Source organism: Aedes aegypti, chromosome 1 (genome assembly GCF_002204515.2).
Source record: "Aedes aegypti strain LVP_AGWG chromosome 1, AaegL5.0 Primary Assembly, whole genome shotgun sequence".
In the NCBI taxonomy this organism is placed as follows: domain Eukaryota; kingdom Metazoa; phylum Arthropoda; class Insecta; order Diptera; family Culicidae; genus Aedes; species Aedes aegypti.
This window is the reverse complement of record NC_035107.1, coordinates 118,277,199-118,294,951: the sequence shown is the minus strand read 5'-3', so window position 1 is coordinate 118,294,951 and position 17,753 is coordinate 118,277,199. Positions and strand designations below refer to the sequence as shown.

The 17,753-nt window shown below is 43.2% G+C and overlaps 1 long non-coding RNA gene across 1 annotated transcript in view; it reads right to left on the bottom strand.

The window, feature by feature from the left end:
• Positions 1-1,864, bottom strand: part of LOC110674482 — a 2,057-nt gene extending 193 nt beyond the window's left edge. Inside the window, exon 1 of the long non-coding RNA XR_002498903.1 lies at positions 1,822-1,864. This is a non-coding gene — a long non-coding RNA (uncharacterized LOC110674482). The remainder of the gene's footprint in view (positions 1-1,821) is intronic.
• Between the last annotated feature and the right edge of the window lie 15,889 nt (positions 1,865-17,753).

The window sequence follows — 17,753 nt, the reverse complement described above, 5'->3', positions numbered from 1 at the left end:
CGACCAGGCAATACGCGTGCAATATCCAACGCAATGGTTCAACATGACGGCGATCGAAGGCCGACAGCGCACATTCGATTTATCAACAGAGCGACGGTTGGAGCGCGATCCAAATCTGCAAGCCCAGTATTGCGACTTTATGAGGGATGTATATCGAGTTAGGTCATATGCGATGCATCGGCGAGGCTGACGATTCCCGTTGGATCAAGGCAAAACAGTCCCTGCTATCTTCCTCACCACCCGGTCTATAAGGAAGCTAGCTCCACTACGAAGGTCCGAGTAGTTTTCGATGGATCTGCCTAAAACGTCGACGCCCATCATTCGCTCACGAAGCCTTGTTGACCGGACCTACGATTCAAGACGAACTGCTGGATTTAATGTTGCGATTCCGCAAACACGCCGTTGCATTAGTAGCAGATGTCGCCAAAATGTATCGGCAGATCAAGGTCCACGACGACGACAAACCACTCTAAAGGATTCTCTGGCGATTCAATCCATCGGAGCCGATTCGAGTCTATGAATTGCAAACAGTCACTTATGGTCTATCACCTTCATCGTTTCTCGCCACTCGAGTGTTGAAACAGGTGGCTTTGGATTCGGGCTCGAAATACAAATTAGCTGCCAACGCCGTACTTGAAGATTTCTACATGGATGATTTCTTATCAGGGGCGGATACGTTAAAAGACGCCACACTGCTTCAAAAGGAAGTTCAAGCTCTGCTAGCAGAAGGAGGTCTCGAACTTCGAAAATGGTCCTCGAACAAACCGCAAGTACTGCAAAATCTACCAATCGAATCACTCGGAGGAGAAAAAACCCTGCACTTCGAATCGGAGCATAAAATCAAAACGCTAGGAGTGGGGTGGGAAACAGCATCAGACCAACTATGCATTGAGGTACAACCATTCACTATCGACGGCGGTTGGACGAAGCGGAAGGTCTTTTCTGCAATTGCCAAGCTGTACGACCCTCTAGGACTAGTTTCACCCGTCGTGGCTTGGGCAAAAATCCGGATGCAACATCTATGGCTGCCTGCAGTGGACTGGGACGTTCCAATACCAGAGGACATTGTTGACAAATGGGAAGATTTTGCAGCACAGCTGCCACTTTTGGAAGGCTATAAGGTTTCACAATTCATCTTCGCATCCGATTCAAGCTCCGTACAATTTCACGTCTTCAGTGATGCATCCGAAGTTGGGTACGGTGCTTGCGTTTATGCACGTTCAACCGATAAGGAAGGAAAAATTAACATCGAGCTCATTGTGGCAAAATCACGGGTAGCCCCACTCAAACGGCTTAGCTTGCCGCGACTGGAGCTCTGTGCTGCACTACTGGGGGCAAAACTCTATGCCAAGATTTCAGCAGCGCTGCGGATGGAGGGAATTCCTTGTCGGTTCTGGTCAAATTCGACGGTCACACTCCACTGGATTCGCGCACCACCCAACAGTTGGCAGACCTTTATTGGAAATCGGACTTCGGAGATTCAACGATTAACCCATGGCCATAGTTGGAAACATGTAAAAGGGACCGACAACCCGGCGGACCTTGTGTCTCGTGGTATGCTACCGCAGGAATTTATCATCACCAATATTTGGCGCCATGGGCCGGCTTGGCTTGCACAAAATGAAGAAAAATGGCCTGAACGACCGATAGAAACACCACCTGAAGATCTGCTAGAACGTCGAAAGGTCGCACTCATAGCTCAACAGCCAATAGAGCATTGCTTCCTTTTTTACCGTTATGCATCCTTCTGGCGATTAGTTCGGATCACTGCTTTGATCCTTCGCTTTGGGAACCGCTGTCGCCGCAAACCAAATATCAAACCTAACTCATTCGTCACGGTAGAAGAACTGGAGAATGCCAAGACAACTCTAACGAAGATCGCTCAACAAGAAATGTTCGCTCAAGAATTGAAGGACCTAGCCCATAGTCGATTTGTTTCCAGTAAATCATCAATAAGATTGCTTGGTCCTTTCCTCGACGAGAAGGGTATCATCCGGCTCGGTGGGCGCCTTGAACACTCCTCAGAGAATTTTCGCACCAAGCACCCTATGCTTCTTCCAAAAATCCACCCACTCACACGCCTCATTACAAGACATTATCACGAACTCTGTATGCACTCCGGTCCTCGCATGACGCTCGCTACGATGCAGCAAGAGTACTGGCCGATAAATGGAAAAACTGTCGCTAATTATGTGTGTCGCAAGTGTCCGCAATGCTTCCGCCATAATCCTGTCCCCGTTAATCAACCTGTCGGCCAGTTGCCAAAGCTTCGTACCACCCCAAGTAGAGCCTTCACTGTGGTCGGAGTAGATTACATTGGCCCCGTTTACATCAAACCTGTGCATCGACGAGCAGCTTCCCGAAAAGCGTTCATTGCTGACTTTGTTTGTTTTGCAACCAAGGCCGTACATCTTGAACTGGTGTGTGACCTCTCCACCGATGCCTTCATAGCAGCATTACGACGGTTCATCGCACATCACGGCATGCCTGCCGAAATCCATTCGGATAACGGTACGAATTTCCAAGGTGCAAATAACACGCTAGCCGAGCTGTATCGCTTGTTTGAAGCAAAACGCACCAGAGAAGCCATCCGCAAAGAATGCACCATGCATAAAATCCAATGGCACTGCATTCCACCAAGAGCACCTTCGTTCGGTGGCTTATGGGAGGCAGCAGTAAAAACGGCTAAAACATCATTGGCGAAAACGTTGGGTAGTACCCAGCTCTCCTTCGAAGATTACGCCACTGTACTCGCTCAAATCGAGGCTAACATGAATAGCCGCCCTCTCACAACACTGTCCAGCGATCCTACAGAAGTGGATGTTCTAACTCCTGGCCATTTCATCACCGGATCGCCGCTTATCAGCCTTCCGGAACCGAACTACAGCAATATTCCTAGCAACAGGCTAACTCACTACCAACAGCTACAGAAATTGATCCAGCAGCATTGGGACCGGTGGCGGAAAGAATACCTTACGGAACTAAACCGTCAGCGCGAAAAATCAATGTCTCCAACAGATATTCACGTCGGGCAAATTGTTTTGGTTCAGGAAGACGGAAAACCTTCTGTGTCTTGGCCTCTTGCACGCATCGAACAAATACATCCCGGAGCGGATGATGTGGTACGAGTCGTGACATTGAAGACTTCCAGCGGACTCTATAAACGACCAATTTCCCGAATATTTCCACTTCCTTTCGACCAGCCACCATTTGCCGACTCACCAGAAACCTGAAATGCTAAAAAGATAAGGAAATAATTAATAATTACCGTCGAAAATTGCATTAATTTGATGAAACTGATGCTTTGCAAATCATCTTCCATTATGGCGTTCTGTTTAAGTAAATTTGAGCTTTCAAATTTAGGTGGCCGGCTATGTTGGACGAAAAAGGCTATGGTAGGCGAATTAGGGTGATTGAAGTACTAGAAGCAAAATTCTAGTTAGAAAGCTTCCGAAAATTGCCGACGTCCGAAAGATTACGAAGCGACCGTTTCTTTTCGTCAATCGTGATAATATAAAAGCCGCATCATCCATTTTAGATTGTTAGTTGATTAATTGTATAGCGCAGCCGGTCACCGATTTGTAAGAAGTAGTTTGTAGAATATATGTATAGTGTAAGAACGTTAAAATAAAGTGTTGCGTTAATAGTCCAATAAAATGTGTAAATGTAAAGAGTGTGTATGAAGTGAATAAAGTAGAACTGCTCGAAAAGCTGTGTGTGGTTGCTGCAGTAACTAACTGCTAGAAGAAAGTCTCCCAGTGAAAGCTTTTGAGCCCGTGAATACTACCCACTCTTAAACTAGAGGAACGACTCGATTTGTGGAACTGGCAAAGGTAATACGCCTCGGATAATTTATCAGAACGCTATTTCCGGAGGTCACAACAATATTCAAAGCTTTTTTTTTTTTGCTCTTATAAGCAGGTGAAATCAACTCACCTATAAAAAATCTGAACTGCTACGGCAAATGAAATGTAATATGTTGTTAACAAAATGTTAATAAAATCTTAAATTTGTTTTACCAAATTAGGATGATAGTGTTGTCTAATAACACAGAACACCTAGATATAAGAAATAAATGTAATGTTTGGAATGATACTAATAAAGAAATTAAAAAAAAAAAATTTGCAATGATATTCATGGAAAAAACCTAATAAAACGAGCCTCGAAAATGATAACTTTTGGACGGCGAAAATTGAAACATTTCGTGCGAAATGTTTCCCATACAAACGAGAGTGTCCAGAATTTGAAGCTGTCCGTAATATGAATCAAAACGGTAGTTTCATACGTAAATAATATCGTTTCGCGACATATTGATTCTACAGAAATCTTATCAAAATTAAATTTCTACGTTCCTTCTAGGCAACTACGAAATCGTAACTTATTCTTGACAAATCATCGTCGAACAAATTATGCCAAAAGCGGCCCTCTAAATCAAATGATGGCCATTTACAATCAACATTACGAAACTATTGACTCCACCATGTCTCGGCAAAATCTAAAAACATACTTTAAATCCATTCGAAATCGCAACACATAAAATTTACATTACTTACACTACACTTTTTTCAATATTTTTTCTAAATTTCATAATTTTAGTATTAAGAAATAAAACAAAAATATGTATATGTAAAATGTACTAGTCTACGTCGGTTGACGAAAATCAAAAATATTCATATTCATAGTGAGTGATTCATTTTTCCGAAACACTTCACATAAGACGGATGAAGTTTTTAAAATTTACCAAAACTTTAGAGAAAGATTGTAAAAACATTTTTTGCTACAAAGTTGTTAAACTTTATATGGGTTTGGTTTTTGAAGTTATAGTCAATTCAAAGGCTTAAAATTACGGTTTTAAATTAAGCCTATTGAGCTTAAATCGATTATGATTTCGTTGAGATACAGTTGTTTGAAATTTGACAGGAGAACCAGAGAATTTGGAGCAGTCAAAATTTGCTGACTTTTGCACACTTATGATGCTGCCAAAAATCGAAAATAAAACATATCAATCTCTAATTTTGAGGAATTTTCACTCTTGTATAGACTTGTATACAGTCTATACGAAATATTAAAAGTGTTTTTAAGAACATTTGAGGTTTTTGAGGTTATGTCCGGCCATGCGCCACTGTGGGTCGGTGAAAAAAAAAATTTTTTTTCTTGTTCCGTCAACATTTACGCAACCATGTGGTGCTAGCCCAAGCAAACAACGTGTTTTAAACAAAGAAAACATACTGAACAAAGTTGACAAAACATTCATAATTACAAAGAAAATAAACTTCAATGCTGACTACACGGCTAGAAATCAGAATCCAAAATCATGATTATGCACCCGGATATCATGATTCCAGTGTGTTTTTATCTTATGAAAATACACCATGATTTAGAGTTCTGTTTGATCTTTCGACATTGACACTTGCTTTTGCCGGGGCGAGCGACGAGGGCAGGATCAAACATGTCGCGCATCGGTCTCGTAAGTGAAAAAGTGGCGTGATCGGTGAGTTCGGTTGAAGAAAGTGAAAAAGTGCCGCGATCGGTTAGTTCTGTTTGATCTTTCGACCTTGACACTTGCTTTTGCCGGGGCGAGCGACGAGGCAGGATGAAACATGTCGCGCGTTGGTCTAGTAAGTGAAAAAGTGGCGTGATCGGTGAGTTCGGTTGGAGTAACTGAAAAAGTGCCGCGATCGGTTACCGTTTTGATTCATATTACGGACACTTAAGGCTTCAGTGAACTTCAACTAATCGAAACATATAAAAATAGAATCGTTCCCTATACAACTTTAGCGTAATCAGGCCTTGCAAACACTTACATTTCGAATGCTGGGTGAAGATTTGGATTCCACAGTTTTAATTCACTTTAATCCACAAAAATGTTCGGCCTCTTCACGATTTTTATTCCGGACACAACCACACTTTTGCTTCATATTCCGGACACATTGATTCGAATTCCGGACAGCTCATGAAAAACACAATTAGAATAGTCGAATCATTAACTAAATGCACTAATCCGTTAGAAAGACGTCAAAACTAGTTGAACATTGTAAATTTTCATGGATTACTATGTAACATGTTTATAAAAATCATCTTTCAAATTGGGAACTTTTTGACGGCCCATTTTGAAACATTTCGAGTGAAATCTTTCCCATACAAAGTAGAGTGTCCGGAATTTGAAGCTGTCCGGGATTCGAATCAAAACGGTAGTTCTGTTTGATCCTTCGACCTTGACTCTTGCTCCTGGGCAGTGCGTCAAGAAAGCCCGAAAAGTTTTTTTTTATTCTTTTTGGGTCGCGCGCTTATTTTTTTTCCTGAGTGCTTTTTTATAGCCGAGCAAACGAGTGAAGCCGAAAGTGGATTGTGGCTGCTCAGTCAAGGATAACGGATCAATTGGTGAGCTCGTTTCATGCTACTATTTCTAATCTATAAAATATGTATGACTGCACATTCAATCGTTACAATGGTGGGATGTAAATATGATTTTTCAACAAACTATGGATGGTTCGTCACTGTGAGTGTCGACACAAACTCTGATTCATGATTTATTTATGTTTAACATTTTTTTTTTTCAGAACACCTCTTATATACCTTTATTTTTGTAATTAAAAAAAACTTTGAATGGTTCGACACTACAAGTGTAGACTTGCGAAAGGTTCACTTTATTCAACAAACTTTGGATGGTTCGCCACTGTAAGTGTCGGCATAAGAATAAGAGTGTTCTATGATGTCCCAACCAATCGAGTTTTTTGTTTCTTTTCAAATGAGTAAAATATAATAACACATGCTTTCGTCCTGACAGCTGTAGGAATGTTACATTTAGGTATTTGTTCAACAAACTTTGAATGGTTCGTCACCTCAAGTGTCGGCATAATTTTCCTCTACATAGAAATTGTTCATATCAAATGAAAATATTATATTTACGTATAAGCATGTATATATCTCACAAATCATTGTTTATCATGGTCTAATCGCTTATCAAAGTGAATCCTATGACCCAACGATCCTCCCCATTAACAAACATCCCTCCCAGTAACCTTTGTGGAGATGCAGAGGCAAACACGGTCTCCAAAAAGCAAAGGTTACACACTAACATTCCTTCCCCCAATCCCACCTGACTGCAAGGATGTGGCCGGCACCGTTATTGACCCTGTATAAATAGAGGCACTGAATTATGCACACTGAAGAAGATTATGGCCGATCCCAGCCGAACTTCTAGTTGATTCTTTGTGCATTTTCACTGACTTCGGTCAATCACGGAATAGCAACCATTGATATGTGTAGTCAGTCTAAGCTAAGCTAAGCTAATACACCATGATTTGGACTCACGATATCATGAGTCAGATTATAGTAACGCGACACAAGTTGCAGCTGAGTGCTCGAAATCATGCATCGTATGCTCGAAAATCATGATTTGCGCATCCGTTACGGAACTGTTTATAATTCTGTCAGTCAACGTACAGACTTCAATTTTTTTTTACCTGATTGTTTTCTTACCAAAACGAGCAGTTTATAATAACGAACTTATAACAATTCGCAGTTTTGAAAAATAAGGAACGGCCTAGTATGCGTCAATTATGTCATTTTTAATTTATAAAAACAAGAATTCGTAATAATTAAAAATCAGCCAATTCGTGAAACTCACAATACGAAACTGTTACAATAAATTCCCATCCGGTTCCACTCGATGATGTCAATCTCTGCATAACGGATAGGATGGGTGTGGAAATTCCTGGATAACTACATACGGTAACAGAGAAAAAAAAACTTGAGCTATACTCGTGAAATAGCCACACTTCGTTACGCATGAATAGGCACGTGTGTCTCGTTCGCCGAACATGTTGATACCGTTGATGCCTTTTTATGTGTTAACTGTGGAACATTGTGCAATATCGTCAGCCGTGGATCGCTGGAATAGGACGAGGGACGCAGAACTATACTACTTGTGTCTACAGTGTGAGCCGTATGTGAGGGCGTGCGACATAATCTATTGGCACTTCAAAGCCATTTCGCGGTTCAGAAAGCCCCGAACGAGGTCAATGAACATGAACAACCGGGAACTCCACACTTGGCAAGGGGTCATGGCGATGCTTCGTGCAGTGAGATGGGTCCCATGTTTACCTGTGTGAAGGGTGCATAATAGATGAGTAGGGTAGGACATTTTTTCTGCTTCAAAAACTTGTGCCATGCGTAGTAATTAAAACTGCCGAGGTATACCTTATGGAACAAGAACTACAAGGAAAGTCAATTGGTAACCGGTTAGCAACATTGTACCTGTACCTTTTATCAATTATAACTTTATATGTTGAGGGGGAAGTAAGTTTGATTATCTCACGCACACGTGAGAACTCAATTTCGCGAGTGTATCTTTGTTCACGACAAAAGATTATTTAGCGAAATTATAAAAATAATTATATTGCTGTTGTTGTAACAAAAATTAAGTGCGCATGAGGTTTTGAATCTCTCTTGCACCTTGACAAACATTTAAAATAATCATAGCGTGTAATACTAAGAACAATCAATCAGTAAATAATTGTTACGATATTTTACAAAACAGCTTAAATTATAGCATTTGTGGATCCATGACATTGCCCCGAAGGCCATAAATTTTGTTTTGGCTTGGCTTTTTTCTTCCATAGTATTGAGATTCGGCATATTCGGGGGCATTGGAAGCTGGACATCACTATTACAATGCACTGTAAAGAAGAACTTCTTATAATTTTTGTTATAATTATGTTATAATTTTTGCTAGGTTCAGTCTTATGAAATCGTTTTTGTCGATCAGTTTTCGTTGAATGTTCTCGTCTATCTCAATCTGTAAAACATATTTTGTTAAACGATGGTTTCAAACTGAAGCAAGGAATGAATACTATGCACATTCAGTTATTTTGAAAATAGATACTTCGGGATCGGATATCTTGAGACATCCTTCTTCCTTTCCGTAAGTGATACAGACAGCATTCACTTGAGAATTTGGCTTTTTCAGCAATAGTGTAGGAATCCAGTTTGGTGCTTCAATTTTACTGAATTCAGCTAGTTTTCCTATGTAATAAAATCAATTGTGTTTTTATTAGAATTGAATTAACTTGAAAAAATAAATAAAACAAGGTTTAAGTGTGTTTCTGTAAAATTGACGTAATGCTTCAACGATACTCAACGTATACTGAACCATTTTTAATGTATCTCGTGTCAACTATCATCATATAAAAGATTGACAAGTGCGAGCCGTGTCATCCTAAATCGAATCTCCCACATCCAGTTCAATTTTCTTACGTGGTGTTGCGTACTTCTACATAGCTGTGTATCAACCCAAGTAGAAGACCAGAAAGCCGTCAAGTTTCCCGTTTGGTTGTTCCTTAGCGCGGTTAATCACATTTGCTACAACTTCCGTCCATTTGCACTTGTCACATCGAACACGAGTGGGAGCCGCTTCCTGGCACTGACTGGAAGACATATCAGGTAGGTAGGGGACGGCCAATAATTCAATTATGGCCAATAATAGGTTGGCTATTAACTACAAAGAGGCTCTGCTTGTGGTTGCTTTATCAAATTGACTCCGATCGGTGAACCCTTTTTGTGTGTTTTAGCAGTTGACCAATCCCCGACCAACAGAAAGTGGTTGAAGCTCCTATAGGGGAAAGTGGAGCAATAATTTGTTGTAAAGATGTGTAGCTCAATTAAAAACAAATATAACAAATGTCATTGTGGTTCAAAAACTGTTCAATAAAGAGTCTTTTACTACAAATATTATAGAAATCAATTGAGATTTGGAAAGTTATTGCTATGTGTTGGTTTTAGACATGATAATAGTAACTTTTATTGCATGGGACAAAATTAAAATAAAATATGATTTGATCGTTTTTGCCCCATATTTCTTAGCAAATAACTAAGAGGTGGGGCAAACATTCGTTTAAAACAAACCATTTTTATTCAATATAAATCAAAATGGGTCAATAATTTGACACTAGTTTCTTCAGTAAAATTGTTTCCAATATGATAAAGATTCACTGTGAGGCAATCGTTATAATTATTTTTTTTTCTGGAAATATTGAATATTCCACTACGGTCGAACTTTTGCCCATCTTACTTTATTCCACACGTCCGCATTTCTAACGCAAATGGATCAAATGGTTTTGTGGAAAGTGCCCCTGGTCGGATGGATCGGATTTTTTTCCCGACTGGTTGTATGGAATAGAATTTATGGAAAACAAAACATCCCACCAAACACAGAGAGTGGGAAATTCTCGTTGACTGTCGAGCGAACACTGTTTGGTGATATGACCTATCAATTAAGCCTTTGACGGGGGTGTAGATATGTTGTATGGGTACTCCCACCCTTTTAAGTTGAAAGCCAATTTAGAGGAATATAACTAGATCAACTACTACAGTTGTTTATTGTAGGATGTAATAAAATTAATTTATTTTTCTTTGAATTAGCGTAAAACGGTGTGTCTAACTTTTAAAGTAATTTTTTGAACGAAATCTGTTTATTTCTTTGGCTCTGAAAAGCCGGGAAAGCAACACAAAAGAACTAGTGGCGGTTAAGACTCGGTTAGGATGGTGTCTATTCGGAAAAAGCTCTAGTGGAAGCAGTCCTGGAGAATATGTGAACATTCATGCTGACTCAGCATTGCTGAGCAGCCCAAGGAGGACGCCAAGACGAGCAATTAGCCACATTTTGGGTACTGGGTTCGCCGTAGAGTTGAGCGAGCTCAACTTCGCCGCCACACACCGTTTTCTTGCACATCGCCAAAGATCGTCCTAAACACCCGACTCCAAGTGCTTGCAGGTCCTAGTCGAGCATCGTCCACATTTCATGTCCGTAGAGGACTACCGGCCTTATAAGCGTTTTGTACATGATACATTTAGTGCGTGTGTGAAACTTTTTTAACTACAGCTTCTTGTGGAGGCCATAGCAGGCCCGACTTCCACTGATGATGCGCCTCCGTATTCCACGGCTAACGTTATTGTCAGCCGTCAGCAAGGATCCAAGGTAGACAAACTCGTCGAACACCTCGAACGTATCCCCGTCCATCGTAACACTGCTACCCAGGCGAGCCCTGTCGCGCTCGGCCCCACCAGCTAACATGTACTTTGTCTTGGTCGTATTCACCACCGGTCCAACTTTTGCTGCCTCACGTTTCAGGCGGATGGACTAATCTGTCACTTTTTCAAATGTTCGGCCGACAATGTCCATATCATCCGCGAAGCAAACAAATTGACTGGATCTCGTAAAAATCATACCCCGGCTGTTGAGCCCGGCTCTCCGCATAACACCTTCTAGCGCAATATTAAACAACAGGCACGAAAGTCCATCACCTTGTTGTAGTCCCCGACGGGATCCAGACGAACTGGAGTGTTTACCTGAAACCTTCACACAATTTTGCACACCTTTCATCGCCGCTCTTATCAGTCACGTGAGCTTCCTTGGAAAGCTGTCCTCGTCCATGATTTTCCATAGTTCTACGCGGTCGATACTATTGTATGCCGCCTTGAAATCGATGAAAAGGTGATGCGTTGGGACCTGGTATTCACGAAATTTTTGGAGGATTTGCCGTACTGTAAAGATCTGGTCCGTTGTCAATCGGCCATCAACGAAGCCGACTTGATACCTTCCCATGATCTCGTTTACTAAGGGTGACAGACGACGGAAAATAATCAGGGATAATACTTTGTAGACCGCATTTTGAATGGTGATCGCTCGAAAGTTCTCACAATCTAACTTGTCGCCTTTCTTGTAGATGGAGCATATTATTCCTTCCTTCCACTCCTCCAGTAGCTGTTCTGTTTCCCAGATTGTGCCTATCAGCCGGTGCAGACAAATGACCAGCCTCTCTGGGCCCATCTTTATGAGCTCAGATCCGATACCATCCTTACCAGCAGCTTCATTGTTCTTGAGCTGGTGAATGGCATCCTTAACCTCCCTAAAAGTGGGGGCTCGTTGGTTTCCATCGCCAGCAGTACTGACGAAGGCATTTCCTTCATTGTCCTGTCCTGCATTGCCTGTGCTCTCAGGGCCATTCAGGTGTTCGTCGAAGTGCTGCTTCCACCTTTCGATTACCTCACGCTCGTCCGTCCAAATGCTCCCATCCTTATCCCTGCATATCTTGGCTCGCGACACGAAGCAGTTGCGTGATGCGTTGAGCCTCTGATAGAACTTACGTGTTTATTGAGACCGGCACAGCTGTTCCATCTCCTTGCACTCTGTCTCCTCCAGGCGGAGTTTTTTCTCCTGAAAGAGGCGGGTCTGCTGTTGCTTTTTCATTCTACAACGTTCCACGTTCTGCCGGGTCCCTTACTGCAGCAAGACCGCTCGCACTGCATTCTTTTCCTCGGCTCTGTCCCACGTATCTGACGCAGCTCTTAGCTGCGTTGTTGATGGCTGTTTTCACTATTCTCCAGCAGTCCTCAAGAGGGGCTTCATCTAGCTCACCCTCTTCTGGTAATGCAACCTCGAGGTGCTGTGCGTGTGCAGTTGTGACATCCGGTTGCTTAAGTCACTCTAGGTCACACCGGGGCGGCCGTCGGTACCGTACGTTGTTAACGACGGAGAGTTTTGGGCGCAGTTTAACCATCACCTGATAGTGGTCAGAGTCGATGTTAGCGCCACGATAGGTGAAGTTGAGAGATTTACAGTTCCACGTACCAAGCTTCCAATCGCTAGTCCCTTTTCGTCGCTGTGGCCTTCCCCGATTGTCCCGTCTTGCATTCCTTCGTTGATTATTCGCTGCTTGTTTTTTTTTACGGCTGGCTTGCAGAGCCTGACACCAACCCGCTAGGTTTCCGGAGGACCATACCCAGCCAACCGAAATGATGAACCGTCCCTTCCATTCCACGGCCATATGTGCGAAGATTGGAAGCATTGGAGCGCAAGATAGCGAAGGATGAGGAACTACAGAAGAAAGTTCAGGGGCTGATTGAGGAGTACTTTGCTGAAAGATATGCCCATCGAATAACTGCTGCGGAATTGAAGTCTTCTAAGCCTGGTCGGGTAGAAATCGCAGAGAAAATGTTCGGCATGATGTGGAAACCGTTGGAAGAGATCTTCACGACCCAGTTGGATCTGAAGGAGGAAGTGCGGAACATCGTGATGAACAAGATTGTGCCGACGAAGCACCAAGTCCTGCGGACGATCATGTCTATTTTTATTCTGTTAGGTCTGGTAGCGCATTTTGTTGTGCACGGAACGCTGATTATGCAACAAATCTGGAGGACCGGCTTAAACTGGGACGAGCAGAACAACGAATATTGGAGGACTGGCGTGAGCGGAGCAGTCTGCTGCCAACAATAACCGAAGTGAGCATCCCCCGATGCCTTCTTCCTGGCAGTAGAGATACTTCACAAGAACCGCACCTTCATGTTCTGGTGGATGCTAGTCAGAACGCATACGCTTGCGTTGCATACCTTTGAACTTCGTGCAATAGGCTCCTTCGATGCACGTTGATAGCAGCAATGACAAAGGTAGCACCACTGAAACCTCCATCAATTGCACGAATGGAGTTGCAAGCCGCACTGATCGGTAGCCGTCTGGTGGATACTATCACCAAGGCTTTAACAATTTCAATATCAGCTCGGTACCTATGGACGGATTCAACGGTTTTAGCTTGGCTGAGATCGGAGACCCGGCAGTATCATCAGTTCGTCGGCTTCCGAGTTGGAGAAATCTTAAGCACATCGACAGTTAATGAGTGGCGAAAGGTTCCATCCAAGCTGAATGTGGCGGAACAAGCAACGAAGTAGAAGAACGGGCCTAGTTTCGACCCAAAGGGCTGGTGGACAAAGCTTTCTATCCGACCCAAAAGATAAATGGCTAGAAGATTCATCGGAAAAGTGCACTACAACGGTAGATGTGCGAGCGTTGTTTCTACTTCATCGAAACCATGGTTGTAAGTTGCGCCACGTCGACCAGCGAACCCCACGCTTCCCCATCAACCATCACTGATGACAGCACACGCGGAGGATCGGCTTGCAACGAAACATCAACTAAAGGGCAGTCATAAGTCACCTAAGTCACCTCAAAAACACTATTTGAGAGAAATTGTTAAGACGTATCACGTAAATTGAATTAGAGTTTATGCCACGAAATTTATTCAATTAGAATTAGTTAAAAATTGAACCTTCATTTAATACGGTGAGAGTCCAACAGAACTATGCGATTCAGTTCAATAATGTAGTATGGCCTTTAGGCTACGTGTCTTGCTTTACAGATTTCTAAGAAGAGCGTAAAAATCATTGCACTATAAATTTGGGAAACTATGTGGTTAGGTAAAATAATGAGTCACACTCATTCGATATGTGTAAAGAATTTACATGAATGTAATCAACAGGTTCTTTAACTGAATAGCCCATCCCTACCCATGAAAAGTTGTGATCGACTTGAGTATGCTCGTGATTACTAAAGTAAGAAATCTTCAACTTAAACCTAAGATTGATAAAACATTAACTACTTTGTAATTTCACGCAGGTTTTTTATAATTTACTTCAAGCCAAGCGATTCCTAGAACTGAAATCGACAGAGCAGCTGATGCAGGAAGAGATACAGACAGCTGAATCACTGGCGACAGGCGCAAATGGAGCCATACCCTGGTGAATACGCGGCACTCAAATATAAGAAGAAACGTACAAGCGAAGATCCGAAGCAGTGAACGAAATCGAGTGTGCTGTTCAAGATGTCACAAATGATTGACAACAATGTAGTGCTAATGACGGACAGCCGCGCAGCCGCCACGTCAATAGTTTCCACCGGTCTCATGTACCCCATTTTTCGTCCAAAAAAGTATAGCATAATTTCGTCCAAAAAAGTATTCCAAATTCCGCAGCTCCGTTCAGCCATTGCGAAGTTGGCCATGCAGTGTCAACAATGTCGAGTGCAGAAAGCAGTTCCCCACTTCCTGAAATCAGGCTAACGCCGTTTATCCGGCCCTTCACCCACACCGGAATGGACTATTTCGGGCCCATTTTTGTCAAGCAAGGGCGCAGCACAGTCAAGTGATGGATCGCTCTATCTAACGAATTACCTCATGGACACCTTCTGGATACGTTGGGTATAAGAGTACCTCCCTACGTTGACGCGCCACACCAAGTGGTTCCAGCCGGTACGACCACTAGAACCTGCAGATCTGGACATCTGGACGGAAGTTCTACCAGGGAAAGATGAGCAAGTGCGCAGAGCGGTGGTGCAAACGCCTCAGGGATTAATGCATCCAACTTGCCACGAAGTTAGCACTGTTTGAAGTGCCTCTGACAACATACGTAGTACCTACTTTCAGTACAGTCTACCGTATCGGAGATCACATTCACAACATTCGGTACCAACGCCCACCACTGTACGATCTGGAACCACTAAAGCTACCCGAAGTCGAAACTGATTACGCGCAAGCAGCGTTGCCGGATGAGGGAGCGCTCACCGATGGAGTAGTGTCAAAGCAGCCATTAACAACGTAGCGGGAGGTGATATTGAATTCGTGGAAGGAAATCGACGGAACGGTTCCCGTCAAAACGTGGAACGATACAAACAAGAGCGAAGACAGCATAGCCATCTATTCCGGTATAAAAAGCGCCGTCTGGAATTGTTGGAGTGAGAGGAAATGGAGCAGCTGTATCGTTCTCAAGAAACGCGTAAGTTCTGCAAGAAACTCAATGCATCCCGCAAAGGCTTTGTGCCGCGAGGCGAAATGTGCCGGGATGAGGATGGAGGTATCTTGACGGACAAACGTGAAGTGATTGAAAGGTGGAAGCAGCACTACGATGAACACCTAAATGGCGCAGAGGAGGAAGACCAAGGCAGCAAGAGAAATGGCTTCATCATTATAGATGGTGGATAAGGGAGACGTGCCAACTCCCACAATAGGTAAAGTTAAGGATGCTATCAAACAGCTCAAGAACAACAAAGCTGCTGTGAAGGATGGTATTGAAGCAGAACTTTTTAAAATAGGCCCGGACAGGTTGTCTACTTGTCTGCACCGATTGATAGCCAGGATCTGGGATACAGAACATCTACCGGAGGAGTGGAAGGAGGGAGATATACACCTAATATTAAAAAATGGTGACAAGTTAGAATGTGAGAACTATCAAGCGATCACCATTCTTAACGCAGCCAATAAAGAACTTTCCCAGATCATCTTCCACCGTCTACCGCCGCTAGTAAGCAGATTTGTTGAGAAGTTTCAAGCCGGTTGCGTGGACGGGCAATCGACAATAGACCAAATTTTTATGTTGCGGCAGATCCTCCAAAAGTGTTGCGTATATCAAGTTCCTACGCATCACCCATTCATTGATTTCCAAGTGGTCTATGATACCATCGACCGCGAAAAGCTATGGAAGATTATGGACGAGAATGGTTTTCCCGGGAAACTGACTAGACTGATCAAGGCAACGATGGATAGTGTACAGTGCTGTGTGAAGATATCGGGTGCGTTCAGCCTATGGACATGCTCTATATCAACTGTAGCGATTTGCAGTAGACAGGATGTCCCGGGCCCGATCCATCTGACAAGCCAATCGAGCCCTCTGTCACCATAGAAGATGGTGTCTCCATCGATGTCGATAGCCTGGGTGCGTTATTGTACCCGTTTGAAACACGTAAAAGACTTCGGCAAGTCGATGCCTGCTGCTCAATATTGCGATAGAAGGTGTTATGAAACGGGTGGGCTTCAACATGCGGGGCACGATCTTCAATAAATCCAGCCAGTTCATCTGTTTCGCTGACGATGTGGACATTGCCGGAAGAACGTTCCAGGTTTCTGAACTGTATACTAGACTGAAACGTGAAGCAGACCGGGTTGGATTGAAGGTAAATACATTGAAGACGAAATATCTGCTGACTGGAGGAACCGAGCGCGATAGAGCTCGCATTGGCAGACGCGTGATGATCGCCGGAGATGAGTTCGAGGTGATGGAAGAATTTGTCTACCTTGGATCATTGAGAACGTCGGACCACAACTGCAGCAGATAAATTCGAAGACGTATCATTGCCGCAAGTCGTGCTTACTACGGATTCCACAATCATTGTGGCACAAACTGGCAAATTTCACCTCCGTACTTAGTATACCATGTATAAAACGCTGATAAGGCCGGTAGTCTTCTACGGGCATGATACGTGGACAATGCTCGAAGAGGACCTGCAATTGCTAGGAGTTTTTGAACGACGTGTGCTTAGGACGAACTTTGGCGGAGTATGTGAGAACGGCGTATGGAGGAGAAGAATGAACCACGAGCTTGCGCAACTCTACGGCGAACCCAGTATCCAGAAAGTCGCCAAAACTGGAAGGGTACGATGGGTAGGGCACGTTATGAGAATGCCGGATAACAATCCCGCAACCTCTAATCCGGCCAGTACAAGACGAAGAGGAGCGCAACGAGCTAGGTGGTTTGACCAAGTGGAACAGGATCTTGGAAGTGTGGGGCGATCGAGAAACTGGAGGCTAGCAGCCATGGACCGAGTTAAGCGTAACATTGTGGCGCAGGTCATGTCTTGAAAGGCCATTAAAAGTAAAGTAAGTAAGTTTATTCAATGGATAATATACAAGCATTTATTTTACATCATCCAAATTTCCCTGAACAGAATGTTGCTGTAAATACACGACGGGCTCGGAAAGTTCCCGAACCCAGCCCGGTCGCAAGGAACGCCATCAGCCCGACAAACAATGCTCGACCAGGAAGCAGCTCAATCACAAAATTGAATTTAGGATTCAATTAAAAGTCCTTTATTCCCACTAAATCGAATTAATTCAATAGCTTGTGTGATGATGAAATATGGAGTCGGAATT